This window comes from Arachis hypogaea, chromosome 15 (assembly GCF_003086295.3).
Source record: "Arachis hypogaea cultivar Tifrunner chromosome 15, arahy.Tifrunner.gnm2.J5K5, whole genome shotgun sequence".
NCBI classification, from domain to species: Eukaryota; Viridiplantae; Streptophyta; class Magnoliopsida; order Fabales; family Fabaceae; genus Arachis; species Arachis hypogaea.
Genome location: NC_092050.1, coordinates 57,914,098 through 57,920,951, shown reverse-complemented (window position 1 = coordinate 57,920,951; position 6,854 = coordinate 57,914,098). Strand labels below are relative to the sequence as shown.

General features: G+C 43.9%; 1 non-coding gene across 1 annotated transcript; it reads right to left on the bottom strand.

Moving 5' to 3' along the window:
- Window positions 1-3,918: 3,918 nt before the first annotated feature.
- Window positions 3,919-4,025, bottom strand: LOC112752431 (small nucleolar RNA R71). Its single transcript, XR_003176869.1, has one exon. It is a non-coding gene; the product is annotated as a small nucleolar RNA R71 (small nucleolar RNA).
- Window positions 4,026-6,854: the final 2,829 nt, after the last annotated feature.

Below are 6,854 nucleotides of genomic sequence, written 5' to 3'. Positions count from 1 at the left end.
CTTCTCAATTGAACCGGCTTGCCTCTTGAGTCAACTTTCCATTGAGCTCCTTCCACACATATGTCCATGAGGACTTGGTCCAACCTTTGATCAAAGTTGACCCTTCTGGTGTAGGGGCGTGCGTTTTCTTGCATCATTGGCAAGTTGAACGCCAACCTTACATTTTCTGGACTGAAATCTAAGTATTTCCCCCGAACCATGATAAGCCAATTCTTTGGATTCGGGTTCATACTTTGATCATGGTTCATAGTGATCCATGCGTTTGCATAGAACTCTTGAACCATTAAGATCCCGACTTGTTGAATAGGATTAGAGAGAACTTTCCATCCTCTTCTTCTAATCTCTTGTCGGATCTCTGGATATTCGCTCTTTTTGAGCTTAAAAGGGACCTCAGGGATCACCTTTTTCTTGGCCACAACTTCATAGAAGTGGTCTTGATGGACCTTTGAGATGAATCTCTCCATCTCCCATGACTCAGAGGTGGAAGCAATTGCCTTTCCTTTCCTCTTTCTTGAGGTTTTTCTGGCCTTAGGTGCCATTAATGGTTATGGAAAAACAAAAAGCAATGCTTTTACCACACCAAACTTAAAAGGTTTTCTCGTCCCCGAGCAAAAGAAGAAAGAAAGTAGTAGAAGAAGAGGAAAATAGAGAAGATGGAGGGAGAAGGTGTATTCGGCCAAGGGGGAGAAGTGATAGTTGTAATGTGTAAAAATGGAGTAGTGTTGAGGGGTTTATATAGGGTGGGGGGATGGTAGGTTTTGGCCATTAGGGTTGGGTGTGGGAGGGAAAAGAATTTGAAATTTGGAGGTAGGTGGGGTTTATGGGGAAGAGTGGACGGATGTGAGTGGTTAAGGGTATCTGGGGAAGAGGTATGGAGGTGATTGGTGAAGGGTATTTGGGGAAGAGAGTTATGAAAAGGTGTGAAGAGGAGAGAAGAAGAGGTGGGGTAGGTGGGGATTCTGTGGGGTCCACAGATCCAGTGGGGTCAAGGACTTAGCATCCCTGCTCCAATTAGGCGTGCAAAACGCCCTTAGAATGCATGTCTGGCATTAAACGCCAGCTTGCTGCTTGTTTCTGGCGTTTAACGCCAGCTTGATGCTTCTTTCTGGCGTTAAACGCCAGTTTGATGCTTCTTACTGGCGTTTAAACACCAGTAAGCTCTTCCTCCAGGGTGAGCTATTTTTAATGCTACTATTCATTCTATTTTTTATTTTTCAGTTGTTTTTCTGACTTCACATGATCATCAACCTAAAGAAAACATAAAATAGTAATGGAAAATAAATAGATATAATTAAATAACATTGGATTGCCTCCCAACAAGCGCTTCTTTAATGTCAATAGCTTGATAGTGAGCTCTCATGGAGCCTCACAGATGTTCAGAGCATTGTTGGGACCTGCCAACACCAAACTTAGAGTTTGAATGTGGGGGTTCAACACCAAACTTAGAGTTTGGTTGTGGCCTCCCAACACCAAACTTAGAGTTTGACTATGAGGGCTTTGGTTGACTCTGCAGTGAGAGAAGCTTTTCATGCTTCCTCTCCATGGTTACAGAAGGAGAACCTTGAGTCTTAAATACAAGGTAGTCCTCATTCAGTTGAAGGACCAACTCTCCTCTGTCCACATTAATCACAGCTTTTGCTGTGGATAGGAAGGGTGTTCCAAGGATGATAGATTCATCCTCATCCTTCACAGTGTCTAGGATTATGAAATCAGTAGGGATGTAAAGGCCTTCAACCCTTGCTAGCACGTCCTCTACTAGTCCATAAGCTTGTTTTCTTGAGTTGTCTGCCATCTCTAATGAGATTCTGGCAACTTGCACCTCAAAGATCCCAAGTTTCTCTATTACAGAGAGTGGCATAAGGTTACTGCCTGACCCAGGTCACACAGAGTCTTCTCAAAGGTCATGGTGCCTATGGTACAGGGTATTAAGAATTTACCAGGATCCTGTTTCTTTTGAGGTAATTTCTGCCTATCCAATGCATTCAGTTTATTGGTGAGCAAGAGAGGTTCATCTTCCCAAGTCTCATTACCAAATAATTTGACATTCAGCTTCATGATTGTACCAAGGTACTTAGCAACTTGCTCTTCAGTAATGTCTTCATCCTCTTCAGAGGAAGAATACTCATCAGAGCTCATGAAGGGCAGAAATAGGTTGAATGGAATCTCTATGGTCTCTGTATGAGCCTCAGATTCCTTCAGGTCCTCATTGAGGAACCCTCTAGTGTTCAGAGGACGTCCCATGAGGTCTTCCTCATTGGGATTCACGTCCCCCTCCTCCCTTGTAGGTTCGGCCATGATGGTCAAATCGATGGCCTTGCACTCTCTCTTTGGATTTTCTTCTGTATTGCTTGGGAGAGTACTAGGAGGAGTTTCAGTGACTCTTTTACTCAGCTGGCCCACTTGTGCCTCCAAATTTCTAATGGAGGACCTTGTTTCATTCATGAAACTTAGAGTGGCCTTAGATAGATCAGAGATTATATTTGCTAAGCTAGATGGATTCTGCTCAGAATTCTCTATCTGTTGGTGAGAGGATGATGGAAAAGGCTTGCTATTGCTAAACCTGTTTCTTCCACCATTATTAAAGCCTTGTTGAGGCTTTTGTTGATCCTTTCATGAGAAATTTGGATGATTTCTCCATGAAGGATTATAGGTGTTTCCATAGGGTTCTCCCATGTAATTCACCTCTGCTATTGCAGGGTTCTCAGGATCATAAGCTTCTTCTTCAGAAGATGCCTCTTTAGTACTGTTGGATGCAGCTTGCAATCCATTCAGACTCTGAGAAATCATATTGACTTGCTGAGTCAATATTTTATTCTGAGCCAATATGGCATTCAGAGTATCAATTTCAAGAACTCCCTTCCTTTGAGGCATCCCATTACTCACAGGATTCCTTTCAGAAGTGTACATGAACTGGTTATTTGTAACCATATCAATGAGTTCCTGAGCTTCTGTAGGCGTTTTCTTTAGGTGAATGGATCCACCTGCAGAATGGTCCAATGAAATCTTAGATAATTCAAATAGACCATCATAGAATATATCCAGGATGGTCCATTCTGAAAGCATGTCAGAAGGACACTTTTTGGTCAGTTGCTTGTATCTCTCCCAAACTTAATAGAGGGATTCACCTTCTTTCTGTTTGAAGGTTTGAACATCCACTCTAAGCTTGCTAAGCTTTTGAGGGAGAAAGAACTTGGCTAAGAAAGTCGTGACCAGCTTATCCCAAGAGTTCAGGCTATCTTTAGGTTGAGAGTCCAACCATATTCTAGCTCTGTCTCTTACAGCAAATGGGAAAAGCATAAGCCTGTAGACCTCGAGATCAACCCCATTGGTCTTAACAGTCTCACAGATTTGCAAGAATTCAGTTAGGAACTGAAAAGGATCTTCTGATGGAAGTCCATGAATAGTGAATCGGGTTCCCTTGAGGAGCACTCCAATTCACTATCACCAACCATTCGTGACCATCATTCTCCAATCAACGAGGAGACTCTATATTCATCTGCGGGGAGTACTGAATTCTCTTTGAGTGACTCAGGTGACATCGTCATGGCGGACCCACCTCGAAGAATCACTTTGAAGGAGGCCGGAGCTCCTGATCTTGACTTATAATCGCTTCAAATTTTGTATCCGACTTTAGATCCAAATTTTGAGCTCAAGTCCGGCACGATAAACTTGCTCCACAAATATAATGGACTACATGGGGAAGATCCTCTGAAGCATCTAAAGGATTTCCAAGTTGCATGTGAAACTGCGAGAAGACATTGGGCGGATGAAGCCGCAGTGTTGGTCCTTGCTTTCCCTTTCTCTTTGGAGGGAAAAGTGAAGGAGTGGTTTTATAGTCAAACGGGTGAAGTTAGATCCAATTGGGACTTGTTGCGTAAAGAATTTTTGGAAAAGTTCTACCCTCCTGAGAAAACAGACAAGTTGCGAAGAGAGATCTCTTGCATTGTGCAACGAGATGGGGAGACTTTGTATGAATACTGGGAGAGATTCAGGAAGTTGCTGGAGGCTTGCCCTCACCACCGGATTGATGAGTTGGTTCTTATCAGTTATTTCACCACCAAGACAAGCTTCTCTTAGATGCCGCGAGTGGAGGATCATTGACCAAAAATAAGACCGCTGCAAAAGCGTGGGAAGTTATATCTGATTTAGCGGACTCTACCCAATACTCAAAGGCAAGGAGTCCACAACCGAAAGCTTTGAGTGAAGATTCTCCCTCCGGAGACGCTGTTTTGACCAAGACCCTTGGTGAAATGATAATCTTGTTGCGATAACTCACCCAAGGGCAACAAATTCCTCAAGCTTTGATAAATGCTACACTTCAACCTCCAAGGATCGAAGGACCATCAACGATATGTGGTGTTTGTGCTTGTAACACTCATTACACCGATGAGTGCCCTCAGCTCCAAGAGGACACTACATTGGCAATAGCCAACTCTTATCCACAAAGACCAAATTACAACCAAGGATCCTACCAACATGGAGGCAATCAAAACTAAGGGTGGAGGGATAATTCAAAAAAAAGGTGGAACCAAGCTCCTCAAGCTCAACCCAACCAAAATGCTCAAGTCTACTACCATCAAGAACCCCAAGGTCAACCACAATACCAATAACCCTACCAACAACCCCCACAATCTCAACCTCAAGGGAAATACCTATACCCACATAGTAGGCCTAGCCCTCCTCAAGTTAATCAAGCCCTTCCCTCCAATCAACCTCACATGATTGACACAATTCACACCTTCATGCAAGAACAACGAGAGTTCCATAAGAAACAAGAGGCGTATATAGCTACGATAGCCGAAACTCTTTTTCGTTTAACTCTCCCTCCACAAACCGCACAAAACACCTAACAAGCTTCAACCTCGAGTAGTTTACCTTCCCAACCTCAACCTAACCCTAAGGGTAGCATTAATGCCATTACCCTTATGAGCGGCACTAAACTGGATAAGAATGTTGCTATACCTACAAAGTTGAGTGAGGAGACAACCAATGAAGAGGTAGGAGATGAAGTGGAGGTGATGAGGAATGAAGATAAAAGTGTTGACAAAAGCGAGGAAGAACCACCCAAGATCAAGGAGCCAAAGAGAAAGACTTTGCTTGAAGAGCCCTTGCCCATTCCATTCCCAACGTTAGCCAAGAAGGCCAAGAAACAAGAAGAGCTTGACCCCACTATGGTGGAAGTTTTTAAAAAGGTTGAAGTCACTGTCCCCCTCTTTCAAGCCATTCAACAAGTGCCAAGATATGCCAAGTTCCTTAAAGATGTTTGCACTCACAAAGACAAGCTTGGAAACCTCAACAAAAAGCTGGTAGATGATTCTATCTCCTCTTTACTTCCTGAAAAATGTAATGATCTCGGCCCATGTTTGGTCACTTGTTTGATTGGTGGGATGAAATTCATGGACTGTATGTGTGATCTGGGGGCGTGCGTAAGCATATGCCACTCCCCATTTATGAAAGATTGAATTTTTCACCTCTAAAGAGGTCCAGGGGGAGGTTTGTGCTAGCCGATAAAAGTATTGTGTCAGTTGTGGGGATTGCAGAGAACGTCCTAGTCAATATTCAAGTATTGCTCTTTCCAGTTGATTTTCACATTTTGGAGACCCCACCAATTGACTCAAACAAGCCATCATCCATACTCCTTGGAAGGCCATTCTAGAAGACGGCCCGTTTCAAGCTAGATGCACATTCGGGAGTCTATTCTTTTGAATCGGATGGCAAGTTAGTCAAGTTCACTTTGGAGGAGTCCAACAAGCCCGTTCTTGAAGCTTATTCTATTTTTGGGTGTGACATAGTTGAAGAGCAAGTTATTGAGGATGGCAAAGAGCATGAAGAAGAGGATGTTGCAAAAAAGTCCAACTCAAAGGATCACACTCAACCCAAGAATCCCAAAGAGTTGGAGATTTTCGTCCTTGGTGAAGTTTCCAAGTGACCAATGAAGCCATGCAAGTCCAACTTAGGACTCTAAACCGAAGTGCTTGGTGGAAGACACCCCACCATGGTGACATTATTCCAACTCTATCTCTTGTTTATATCTTTTTGAATTAATTGTTTTTTTTTTGTGATACAATCCTTAGCTTAGGTTTAGTTTGATGACTTTGACTTGAATAAGTTAAATTACTTGTGGACCATGACATTGTGCTTGTCTGAATGATTTGGGGTTGGTATGTTGATATGCTAAGGGTAGGAACCTTAGTTTTGAAGAGAAAATAATTTTTTGAAACAGGGCATCTATGCGTCCGCACCAATCTGTGCGTGCGCACAAAACTATATTTTTCGCCATCTGTGAGGACGCACCAGCCTGTGCGTCCACACATACCTTAATGTGCCCTCTGGTCGCAGCGCCAGCACAGCGTGTGCGTGCACGCCGCTCTGTTTTCTTTAATCTGTGTGTGCGCACGGCCGCGTGCGCATGCACACGTTCCCTTTCATACTTCTTCTGTGCGGCCGCACAGACGTGTGCATCTGCACACCAATTGCAGACCCATTTGGCGGGAGCGAGGGAACAGCTTGTGCACCTGATCAGCCTCCACCATTTTTAGCCTCTGTGTGTGCGCACAGACCTGTGTGCGCACGCACACATAAGTCTGTCCTCAATTAAAAAAAAAAAAAGAGCCTGTCTATGCAGTCGCACGTCTTTGTATATCTGCACGTCTTTATACAACCACTCTGGTCGCAGCGATCGTACACTGTGTGCGTTCGCACCCTTCTAGGTTGCGCTCTCTGTGCGTTTGCACAGGCCCCTGTACACTCGCACGTGTTGCATTCTGGGCGTTAAGAGGGCAACCTGCCCTGTTGAGAGGCAACCCTCTCTTTTCTTCTTTTCGTCTTTGCTGCCCTCTCTCTCTCTTTTCTGC